Here is a 13,482-nt window from a genome sequence, read left to right on the forward strand (position 1 = left end):
CATATATGAATTTCTCCATAGTTTAGAATTCTATAATAGGAAAAGATTTGTAAAATGTTTTCAAGGAAGCCTCTCGTTTCAATGTATGTAAGTCTCAGCCAGACTGTTGCCTTCCAAAACTTGGAAGAATTATCCACATTCTGTTCTATCACTCTTTGAAGTTGTGCCAAGATCTCCAAAATATCTCTAGTTTCTTCTCATCGTGTCAGTATTGCCTGATGAAAATCTCTTTGATCATCAAACAATCTTAAAGGTTATTTCTGAAATACAGGTTTTGTTTTTAGATGGAATTCTGAAGATTTAATCCTGGGTATTATGAAGCCAATCGATCTTGAATTTTAGGAGTTCATTCTCAGAACCTGAAGATATTTTTAATGTAGAAGACATAGAGAAGAAAGTTCAAAGCCCTTTATCAGGCATTCCAGGCCTCCATAATTTAACCCCAGACTATCTAGCCGAGTTTATCACCCAACCATTTAGGCCACTGCCATCCCTTTACCCACTACCCTCTCCACTCTCAATCACAGTCATTCAAATCTTTTTCTCTAGTATTCAGTAAAGTTGATGAAGAAAACTATCAGAATGCTTGGACATATTCACTTATCATTGAGTATCCTATGTATCTCTTTTACACCCATTTCAATTTGAGCAATGTGTCAACACTCTCATTTTTTAAGAGAAATCTCCACTTCAAAAAAGTGTATCTGCCATAGGCTCTACTTTATAAAAGATTACAGGAAAGAATTACAACTTGTCTAAATTGCTTTGTGGCTATACTGGTTAACTAAAATGATTATGTCATGAGAAATTACATTCACCATATGCATGACCCAGAAGGAAGAAAAGAGAGAATCAGACTCTGTATAGTGAATTAGCAAGTGAGATAAATTATTACAACACACCGGTGTCAAAAAGGCATGTTGCACCTTATATCTCATCTTCCTTATATCTTAAATCAAATTATTAATTCATAATTCATAATTAATTGAGAATTTCAGAATTAAGATGAATGAGAAAGGACACTAAGTTCATTAGTTAGAGAAAAGATTAGGAAAGAAAATATTTCAATAATTAGCCAATGAGAATTTTTGCAATTATTTAAAACAACGTATTGGACTCCAGGAAAAATATGTCCTATCAGGATATCTGTCCAGTGAAAAAAGGCATGTACAGCCAAATTTAAAAAGGAAAATAATTTTTCAAAAAGTTGAAAGATAATCTAAGTAAGAAAATGGGACGCTTATTAAGTAAGCTATGTATACCTTAAAATCAGACAAAATAACACGTTGTAGAGCTCTTTGACAAGAATACTAAGAAGAAAAGATTTAGAAGAGAGGGCATAAGGTTTAGAAATTTATTCTGAACTTTTAACTGCCTGTGTAATACTTGCGAAAATGGCTTAAAAGCTCAGTACTTCAGTGTCTTCATATGTAACAATGGAAAATAATAATAATAATAATAATAATATTTTTAAAGTGCTTGCTACTTGCCAGGGACTGCTTTGTATATACTTACTTGTCTATCAATCCTCATAACAACCTTGTAAAGTAGGTACTATTATTCTTCCATTTTATTGATGAGGGAAAATAGTACATACCTCACATATGATTGTTGTAGGAATAAATAAAGTCATACATGTAAAGTGACAGGCACATACCTGACATCCATTCATTCATTTAATAAGCATTTAAGGAGCAATTACTCTGTGCCAGAAATTCTCCATGCCAGTAATACTATAGCATTGGGCACTCAATAAGTGTTAATCTCTTTACTACACCTCTACTCCTTCAAAAACTAAAATAATAAAGAACATTCAAAATGTAGGACGCCAAGGAAAAAATTAGTAAATGTCCTGATAATTGTGAGTAAAGACATTATCTGACATATTGCATGAATTTTTTGGTTCAGTCTATAGATCTAGAGGATATTTTACACTGATTACCACTGCAATGCAGTCCCTGAAACGACACATTGGTAACTGGTTGAATTACAGCCAGCAGTCAGAATTATCCAAGCCAAACTTACAAAATGTATGTTGGTAAGTCACCAACTATATGACATATACCAAAGATTATACAAGGAGAACAGGGGGAAAGTAGGGGAGTTTTGAACAAAACATGCAGCCTCTACTAAATCACTGGCAGACTCCAAATGTAGTTTCTGTTCAAAAGAACTCTAGAGAGGATTTCTGAAATTCCAGGCCAGTTTACAGTCACTGCTATTCCAAACAAACACTTATAAATATATGGAGAAAGAAAGGCACAACCAAATGTCCAAAGCTACAAATTCTATTAAAGGTCAAGATTATTGGGCTAAAGTACAGGATGTTCTTACTAATCTGTAAATAAATCAAATGTGAGATATGTTTTAGCTCAGGATCCAGAAAAAGGCAACCAACTTGGAGATTAAATAGCTCAAAGTATATTACGAATTTTTAAAAATCTTGATCAAGACCTAGGAAAAAAACATGAAAATCTCTGTAGTCTGTTTTTTGAAAACATCAGCTCAACTAAATGCTAACTTTAGGGGGGAAAATGAAATATTGGGTGTCATCAAAACATGTATGAAAAACCTGAGAAAACATGTTGGTTTACCCCATACTAAACTATTGGAGTGAGCTGCAGCTGGAATGAGATATGCAGTTCTGCTCACTCCAATCTCAGCACAGTCTTGAATTAGAGAAAGGCTTGATAATGCATACAAAATGATTAGAGGTAAGGAGGAGGAAACTCACTTGGCCCTCCTCTGTCTAGTAACTTGATCTTCAGTCTCTTCCAAAATCCCTGTTCTTTCCTGGGGCCTTGTAAAGAACTATACATTAATGTATTTTAGCATAATTTACCACATACTATATACAACATCTCTGATCCTCCTTCACCTATCTGTTCTTGATTCTGCCTTTTCAGATAATCCTTTGTCCTGCTTTAACAAATCCTAACAAATTCATTAATCCCAAAGTTAATATTTATTAACTCATAAAGCATTTGGACAAATGTATGAATGATCACTATTACTTAAAAGAAGCTATTACATACCTAGTCTTCAAGGTTGATGTCAACAAGCACTATTATGTTCCATCTCGGTTAGAATCTCTGCCCTGACCTTTGAAAAATGTGAGATGTTAGACAAGTCACTTAACCTCTCAAAGTCTCAGATACCTCATCTATAAACCAGAGATCATTATATTATTAGCTATCTTTAGGATTGTAGTGAGAATTATATGAGATAATTGTATTAAGTAACTAGCATATTAATGATTATTTTCAATGGTTCTAGGTTCATTCTGCCAATAGGACACCTATCTGAGTGGACCATGAGTTAACAGCAGAGCAGTTCCTAAATTCTTCCATATTATTGTGCTACCAGCACTAATAGGCACTTCCTTTAGTGTCACTGTTGAGGTTATAGCCTTGTCAATTCACCCCAAGTTCCTGCCTCCCCTAATCATTGTGTTTTCACTATAAACAGTTAACCTGACTCCAATTTCTGCTTACTGCCTCTAATGCAATCCCAGATTTTGACCTCTGTGTTTCTAGTATTTTAACTTGATATCATGAAATTTATTTAAAATATATGTTCCAAATCCTTCTTTAAAATATGTCCTAAATGTTTATGTGTACACAACATCGGTCTGTTACAAATTTTGAAGTTTTCTTGTTAGAGTAGTATGTAAAGATACAGAGATTGTTAAATTTTGCTAGTGTAGCTTGGTCAAAGGAAAGTAAGTAAAACGTCACACAAAATTACTGTAAACCTGTTATGTCCAGTTAGAAAACATGATGTTGAGGAAGATTTTTAGTCTTCCTTAAGATTACATTGGAAAATCTCCTCTTCATATATAAACATGGAAACACACATGCTATGATGTATAAACATGGAAAAACATCTGTTTGGGAGATGATTTGCCCCCTCCAAAACTCATGTTGAAATTTGATACTTAATGTGGTGGTGTTGGAAGGTAGGGGGCCTACTGGGAGGTGTTTGGGTCATAGGGCAGAACTCTCATGAATGTCTTGGTGCTGTTTTCGTGGTAGTGCATTTTCAATCTCTTGAGACTGGATTAGTTCCAGAGAAAGCAGATTGCTATAAAGCCATTTTCCTCCTCCTGTTTGGTTCTCTTCTTCCCACTGACCACTTCCCCTTGACCTTCTCTGCTATGTTTTGGCCTAGCACTTGGCCCTCACCAGAAGCCAAGCAGATGCCAGCACCATGCTTCTCATATTTCCCAACTTGTAAAACCATGAGCTAAATAAACCTTTTTTCTTTATAAATTACCCAGTGTCAACTGGACTTGATGGTTCACGCCTAAAATGCTAGTGCTTTGGGAGGCCAAGGTGGGAGGGTTGTTTGAGGCCAGGAGTTCGAGACCAGCCTGGGCAACATAGCGAGACCCTATCTCTACAAAAAAAAATTACTCAGTCTCAGATATTCTGTTATAACAACACAAAACAGTCTAAGACCATGACATATGCCCTTTTTGGCAAGTGTGTCTTTTATGTTTTCCTCTTCTTGCAGTATGGGAGAGGGAACAATGAAATAGGGTCTTTTCAAGCGAAATCCAAATGCCTAAAAGTAAAACCTAAGTAATTATCATACTACCTCTAAGCAGGCATAATAAAGTGCCCATAATAAAATGCCCATAATCCTAACAGGTTGGGATGTGAAGGAGAGAAGATCCGTGAGCCCAGGAGTTCAAGACCAGCCCTGGCAACATAGTGAAACCCTGTCTCTACATAAAATAAAAAAATAAAAATTTAGCCAGGAGCAGTGATGTGCACCTCTAGTCCCAGCTACTCAGGAGGCTGAGATGGGAGGATCTCCTAAGCCTGGAACTTCCAGGCTGAGTAAGCCCTAGCTGCTTCACTGCACTCTAGCCTGGGCAACAGAAGGGGAAAAAAAAAAGAAGATTGGAATGAAATGTTGAAGAATCCAGTTGGGCATCTATGAAAGTCTAATCATATTTTTTTACTTTAAAAGTTGCTTCAATCTTAACCATTCTATATAGCATTTACTTCAAGTAAAGTCGACTGGTTTACAAGCTTAGGTTTCTTAGTTTATCTTCCTCAATTGATTAAACTTATGAGTTTCTGTTGGACTGTTATGAGGCATCTCCTAATGGCAATGCACCCAAATTACAAGGGGTTTTGTTTTATTTTGTTTTGTTTTGTTTTTTGAGAGAGGGTCTGGCTCTGTCACCCAGGCTAGAGTGCAGTAGTGCAATCTCAGCAGCTCACTGCAACCTCTGCCTCCAGGGCTCAAGCCATTCTCCCACTTTAGCCTCCCAAGCAGCTGGGGCTACAAGCACTCGCCACCAAACCTGGCTAATTTTTGTAATTTTTGTAATTTTTGTAGAGATGGGTTTCATCATGTTTCCCAGCCTGGTCTCAAACTCCTGAGCTCAAGCGATCTGACTACATTGGACTCCCAAAGTGCTGGGATTACAGGAGTGAGCCACCGTGCCCAGCCACAAGGGTTCTTTTGTTTTGTTTTGATGAATGATGAAATTTATTTTAAAGTCTAAATCTGTAAACTTAACACTAAACATAACAGGGTCACACATTACCCTAAAATCCAATTTTTCTATTTGGTGACAAGATTTGCTTCTTCTTGACAATGGACTACATCATGACCCTATTTAGCCTATTAGTAGAGAGTATGAGAGCAAATATTGCAGAATATCTTAAATGTGTTTTGTTTTGGTGAGGCAGTCAGAAATTCCAGCTGTCACTTACATTACAGGTTTAGGTTGGCAATGATAACCTTCAAGAGGATATTTATTTCTGCTTAAGTACATTGTCTACATTTATGGTATGATTCCACAAAGCAGGAAAAAATATATTGGTTGTTATGGTCTCATGTTTCACACTACCAGGTGTAATTAAGGTAGAAGACTAACATACTTTCCCCCTCTCTTGTGGTTTTAACAGTATCTTTATTAAAACAGCTAACACTAGTCATTAAATAATGGAGTAGATATTTCTAAGGTACTAATTAGTAAACAACTAGGTTCTTCTTGATGAACTCATCTACTTCTTCCATATTGTATATCTTAAGCACTCCTTAATAAAAACCTTCTATTTAAACACCTCTACTTAGATTAAAGCCTTTTATTCCAGGACACATACATAAAGTTTCAGAGGAGCTTAAAATTTTCTTAGCTTCCAATGGCTTCTTCTACTGGTGGTAAGCAATAGCTTTTTGAGACGGTAGCAAAACTACAGACATAAATGCACATTACTGTTTGACCTCTGTTACAGTATGCCCCTGTATGCTTAGTCGACAGACAAAATGGACTCTTTGTGCTTAACTGAGGTGACTTAAAACAGAACCAGGTGGCCATGGCTCATGAGAGAGCCGTCATTTATTCTGTTCTCAGAAAGATGTTGTAAAGATATCACAGGACCTCACTTTCTACATTCAAGCCAAACCAGTTCCTATTGTTGGTGCCAAGATAAACTTCAGACAGATCACCCCTCCCCAAGCTGTTTGAAAGAAAAGTCTCACAGACTTCTAGTTTGGAACTTGGAAACCAACCAATCAGAATTCACCTGCCCTGGACAATCAGGGGTCAGTTGTATCAACCAATCAGGACTTGGCTGTGTCAACCAATCAGAACTAAGCAAGTTTGAATCCTTCATTTGCATAAATGGACCTCACTGGGAACCTTGGTTGGAATTTTTGCTATAAAAGACAAACTCAACAGGCATGGTGGCTCCTTCCTGTTATCCTAGCACTTTGGGAGACCAAGGTGGGAGGATCACTTGAGCACAGGAGTTGGAATCCAGCCTGATCAACATGGTGAGACCCCCCCATTTACAAAAGAAAAAAAAATAGCCAGACATGGTGGTGTGCACCTGTAGTCCCAGCTACTTGGGAGGCTGAGGCAGAAGTATAGCTTGAGCCCAGGAGTTTCAGGTGGCAGTGAGCCATGATCGAGCCACTGCTCTCCAGCCTGGGTCACAGAGTAAGACTTTGTCTCAAAAATAATAATAATAATAATAATAATAATAAATAATTTTTAAAAAATAACACAAACTTTCAGGGACAAGGATGAAGCTGGAAGTCATTATTCTCAGCAAACTAATGCAGGAACAGAAAACCAAACACTGTGTGTTCTCACTTATAAGTGGGAGTTGAACAATGAGAACACATGGACACAGGGAGGGGAACAACACTCACTGGGGCCTGTCGAGGGAGGGTGGGTGGAGAGAGCATTAGGGAAAAGAGCTAATGCATATGGGCTTAATACCTAGGTGATGGGTTGATAGGTGCAGCAAACCGCCATGGCACATGTTTACCTATGTATGGAACCTGCACATCCTGCACATGTACCCCAGAACTTAAAAATAATAACAATAATAAAATAAAGAAAGAAACACAAACTTGCCAGGTGCAGTGGCTCATGCCTACAATCCCAACACTTTGGGAGGCCAAGACAGGAGGATTGCTTGAGCCCGAGAGTTCAAAACCAGCCTGGGCAAAGTCCTCTTCATCTCTAAAAAAAAATTAAAAATTTAACCAGCCATGGTGGCATGTGCCTGTATTCCCAGCTACTGGGAAGGCTGAGGTGGGATGATTCCTTGAGCTCAGGCGTTTGAGGCTCCAGTCAGCTGTGATCATGCCATTGCACTCCAGCCTGGGCAACAGAGTGAGGCCCTGACTCAAAAACACACACACACACTCTCTCTTTGTTCTCTGGAACACACCTTCATTTTACACCAAAATCTGTATCTCCCCTGTTTACAAACTGTTCACTGGAATAAAGTCCCTTTGCACTAAATTCCTTTCCAGAGAACTTCTGTTCACATTACTAGCATCTCCACTGCTGTAACCTTAATTCAAGTCACTATTTTCTCTGGACTACTACAGTAACTTCCTGATTTAGGCCTTTCTGCTTCTACTCTTCTGCCACTTAATAACTATGTGGTTTTGGGCAAGTACTTATCTTCTCTTTGCCTCTGTTTCCTCATTTGAAAAATAGGGATGATAATGCTACCTACCTGATAGGAATATTGAGAGGATTAAAATTAGTTAATATAAATACAACACCTGAAAGAGCTTGTAGCACATAGTAAGTACTCAAAGAATGACAGCCAGTATTAAAGCTAAATTAACTCTCTTAATTTCACAAGAGTCTTGTGAAGCAGGCTTTTTTTTTTTTTTTTTTTTTTTTTTTTGACAAGGTCTCGCTCTGTTGCTCAGGCTGGAGTCCAGTGGCACAATCATAGCTCACTGCAGCTTCGACCTCCCAGGCTCAAATGATCCTCCCACCTCAGCCTCCTAAGTAGCTGAGACTACAGGTTTGCACCACCACATGGCTAATTTTTGTATTTTTTGTACAGATGGGGATTCACCACGTTACCCATGCTGATCTCGAACTCAAAGCAATCCTCCCACCTCGGTCTCCCAAAGTGTTGGGATTACAGACGTGAAACACCACACCCTGCCACAGGCATCATTATTATCTCCATTTTGTAAGTGAGGAAACGATTGTTCAGCGAAATTAAGTTATTTGTCTAAGGTTTCAGCTGAGAAGTGGCAAAGTAAAAATTTTAATAGAAGCATGCCTGACTCCTAAACCCAATTTCTAAACCACTATAACTCCTGGCAGTTATCCATCTGCATTAGTGTCTTTTCTCGGCCCCAAAATTCTTAGTTACTTTACTCCTTCCAAGCTATCCCCAAGTAGTAGTGATTGCCGATTGCTAAGTGCTGCCTGGTTAACTTAAGTAAAATTACTAAGTTTGCTCGTTAACAACTTCCATTGAACTTCAAATCAACCTACTTTCTTACATGGACTTAAATAGACTGGCTTCTTTTTTAAAGTATCATAAACCTAAGATTATCACAAACTTTTTCAAGGTTTTTTCTTCGTTATGAAAACTTACTCATAAACCCAGTTCCCAAATACAACCATTTCGTTGTATCTGGTGATGATATGTTTATATATTTGGTTCTACGTTTTCCTATTAGCACAAATTCTTATTTCATTATCTATTTTATTTATAAATATTATAAGCATTTATTTTTATTGCGATATACTCTTTAGAGATATTATAATCATATACTATATGCCATATAACAGCAGTCCTCAACCTTTTTGGCACCAGGGACAGGTTTCATGGAAGACAATTTTTCCACAGACCAGTTGGTGTTGGGTGGGGGGGTGGTTTCAGGATGATTCAAGCGTATTATATTTATTGTAAACTTTATTTCTATTATTATTACATTGTAATATATAATGAAATACACAATTTACCATAATGTAGAATCAGTGGGAGTCCTGAGCTTGTTTTCCTGAAACTAGATGGTCCCATCTGGGATGATGGGAGGCAGGGACAGATCATCGGATGTTAGATTCTCATAAGGAGTGTATGACCTAGATCCCTTGCATACGAAGTTCTCAGTAGGGTTCATACTCCTATGAGAATCTAATGCCACTGCTGATCTGACAGGAGGCGGAGGTCCGGTGGTAATGCAAGTGATGGGGTGCGGCTGTAAATACAGATGAAGCTTTGCTCGCTCACTAGCCACTCACTTCCTGTTATGTGGCCCAGTACCAGTTTGTCACCCAGGGCTTTGGGACCCCTGCTATATGATATGTATTACCCTATATTACATAATCATACACTACTTGACCTGTGCAGTTATTATTTGCTATTTGAGTTCTTACCAATATTCCTTTATTATGTATAACCTTGTTATTAAGATATTATGAAAAAAAATTTTATTTATATTTCTGTATGCTAGATTTCAAGACCAGTTAATCATACAGTAGAAATATATATATATATGCACACACACACACACATTTATTTATTTATTTATTTATTTAGACAGGGTCTTGGTCTGTTGCTCAGGCTAGAGTGCAGTGACGTGAACACAGCTCACTGTTGCCTTGACCTCCCGGGCTCAAACTTATCCTCCTTCCTCAACTTCCCAAGTAGCGGGGACCATAGGCACATGCTACCACGCCAGGCTAATTTTTATTTTTTGTAGAGACAGGTCTCATCATGTTGCCCAGGCTGGTCTCAAACACGTGGGCTCAAATGTTTCTCCCACCTTGGCCTCCCAAAATGCTGGGATGAAATATTTTAAAATATTTTAGTGAGTATTGGCCAGGCGCGGTGGCTCACGCTTGTAATCCCAGCACTTTGGGAGGCCGAGGCAGGTGGGTCACAAGGTCAGGAGATCAAGATCATCCTGGCTAATGCTGTGAAACCCTGTCTCTACTAAAAATACACAAAAAAATTAGCCGGGCGTGGTGGCGGATGCCTGTAGTCCCAGCTACTAGGGAGGCTGAGGCAGGAGAATGGTGTGAACCTGGGAGGCAGAAAGTGAGCCAAGATCGCGCCACTGCTCTCCAGCCTGGGCAAGAGAGTGACACTCTGTCAAAAAAAAAAAAAAAAAAAAAAAAAATTTAGTAAGTATTGCCAAGTTTCTTTCCAAAAGGTTTGTACCAATTTATATTGTCAACAATAATATATGCAAGAACATTGTCAGGGCTGGGTATGTTAAGTTTTCTAATACTTTTACTATATTATATATGACCCAAAAAACAGTGTTGGTTCTTCTGCTATAAGCCAACATGGAAAAACAGGGACTGGATTTACCCTCCCACCTGAAATAACCAAAAACTTAGACAAAGTATATGAGACAGTGGTTTTCAAGACACCGAACATCAAGCAACAAAAACAGTAACACCTGAGTTATGGGACACAAAGGAGGTGAGACCTGCAAATGCCCAATCTTACTGCTTTAAGAGAGTTTCCAGGCCATGAAGCAAGGAGGGGAAATCCAGGCAGAACCTGGAGGGCAACCTAATTTTAGGACAGAAAACTGAGATTTCATGGACACCAAGACAGCTACAATTTGCAGAATAGTTCACTGGATAGGAGAGAGCTACACAGAGAACTCAGGAGATATGCAGAGTCTACCTTAAATATTCATCAGAATATGAGAAAACTACCCAAGGCTCAGGAAACAGCCCTCCAAAATGAGTAAAGGTAACAGTGTTTGGAACTCACACACGGCAGGGATTAGCACACATTCCTATAAACAGACTGGAAAACCTTATAATTTGTGGGTATTGAGTACAGAACCGAGAAGGATCTTGCCTTTGTAGTGGGGAATAATTAACCCTAAACTAAACACTGCTGTGGTTTGGCCTAACAAATCTTAAAAGTAAGAGTTAAAAGGATCAGTTTCCAAGTAACTTAACTGTGAAAACAGTTCAAGAATTTTACAGCAATACAAAAATATCCAGCAAGCAGAAAGATAAAATTAACAATTTCTGGCATCCAGTGAAAAAATCACCATACATGCAAAGGAACAGAAAAATATGACCCATGGCAAGGAGAAAATCCATCAATTGAAAACAGCCTAAAATGGATACAGATGTTAAAATTACCACACATAGATATATCAACAGTCATTATAACTGTGTTCTATATGTTAAAACCTATAGTAGAGACATGCACAATTTTTAAAAAGACCCAACTGAACATCTAGACATGGAAACTGCAATAATCAAGATGTGAAAAATAACAAGATGTGATTAACTACAGATTAGGCATTTTGGAAGAAAAGATTAGTCTAGACATAAAAATTACAATGACCAAGATGAAAAATAACAAGGTGAGATTAACTGCAGATTAGACATTGTGGAACAAAAGATTAGTGATAATAAAGACATAGTTATAGAAGCTATTTAAAATGAAACACAGAGATTTAAAAAAGACCAAAAATAAATAAATAAATAGGCAAACAGACACATTCAACTGGCCTAATATGTGTGTAATTGGAGCCTCTTGCCAAAAAAAGGCAAGAGAGGTAAGTGACAAAAAAGTTTTTGAAGAAATAATGAAAAACTTTTTTTCCCATTTGATGGAAATGATAAACTAACTCATCCAAGAAGCTCAATTAACCCCAAGCAAAAGAAATACAAAGACAACTACACCAAGGCATATCATAACTGAATTGCCCTAAGCCAATGACAAAGAAGAAAGCTTAAAAGCAGCCAGAGTAAAAGATACATTGTGTACAGAGAAAAAAGCTAAAGATTACAGTAGATAGAAGCAATGCAAGTAAGAAGATATAGGAGCAACATCTTTAAAATATGGGGGAATAAACTGTCAACCTAGGGTTCCGTATCCACTAAAAAAGCCCTTCAAAAATGAAGGATAAAAAAAGAGATGTTTTTCAAACATAGAAAAGCTGAAAGTATTCATCACCAACAGACTTATACTATAAGAAATGTTTGGCTCACGCCTGTAATCCCAGCACTTTGGGAGGCCGAGGCAGGTGGATCACAAGGTCAGGAGATCGAGACCATCCTGGCTAACACAGTGAAACCCTCTCTCTACTAAAAATACAAAAAATTAGCCGGGCATGGTGGCGGGCGCCTGTAGTCCCAGCTACTCGGGAGGCTGAGGCAGGAGAATGGCGTGAACCCTGGAGGCAGAGCTTACAGTGAGCCAAGACCGTGCCACTGCACTGCAGCCTGGGCAACAGAGCAAGACTCTGTCTCAAAAAAAAAAAAAAAAAGAAAAAAAGAAATGTTAAAGGAAGTGCTTCAGACAGCGGGAGAACAATACCAAACATAAACATGGATCTACACAAAAGAATGAAGAACACTGGAAATGGTAACTTCATGGGTAAATATATATTTTTAATGTTTATTATTTAAATTTCTTTAAAAGATAAATGGCTGTTTCAAAAACAATAATGATAATGTAACATGGGTTTCTGACAGATGTGATAGTAAAATGTATGGAAACAAAAGCAAAAAGAAAAGGTTAGCAAACTATGGGGTCTGTGGGCTAAATCCAGCTCACCATCCATTTTTGTAAATAAAGGTCTATTGGCACACAGTCATGTTAATTCATCTTCGTATTGTCTATGATTGCTCCTGTTTTGCAATTGCAGAGTTGAGTAGTGACAGAAACTCTATGGCTCACAAAGCTGAGAAAACTTATTTGGCCCCTTACAGATAAAGTTTATTGACCCCAACAAAAAGGTTGTGAGAGGAAAACTGGAAATGCAGTAATGTAAAGTTTTTATAATATATGTGAACAGGAAAAATATTACTTGAAAGTAGACTGTGATAAATTATACTATAAACCCTACAGCAAGTACTAAAAAACGAAACAATGAGTTATAGCTAATAAGCCAACAAAGAAGATAAAATAGAATCGTAAAAATATACACATTTAATTCAAAAAAAGGCATTAAAAGAGGAAAAAGCAAGTAAAAGACTGGTGGGAGAAACAGAAAATAAATAGCAAGATGATAGAAATAAGCAAAACCACACTAATAATTATTAAATGTGAATGTTAATAAATGTAAATAAAACCTCATTTAAAAGGCAGAAATGGTCAAATTGAATAAGAAAGCAAGACCTAATTACTTTCTACTTACAAAGAGTGCATTTTAATATAAAGACATAAATAGATAAAAAGTGAAAAATGGAAAAAGATATGC

This window comes from Pongo abelii, chromosome X (genome assembly GCF_028885655.2).
Source record: "Pongo abelii isolate AG06213 chromosome X, NHGRI_mPonAbe1-v2.0_pri, whole genome shotgun sequence".
Classification (NCBI taxonomy): Eukaryota; Metazoa; Chordata; class Mammalia; order Primates; family Hominidae; genus Pongo; species Pongo abelii.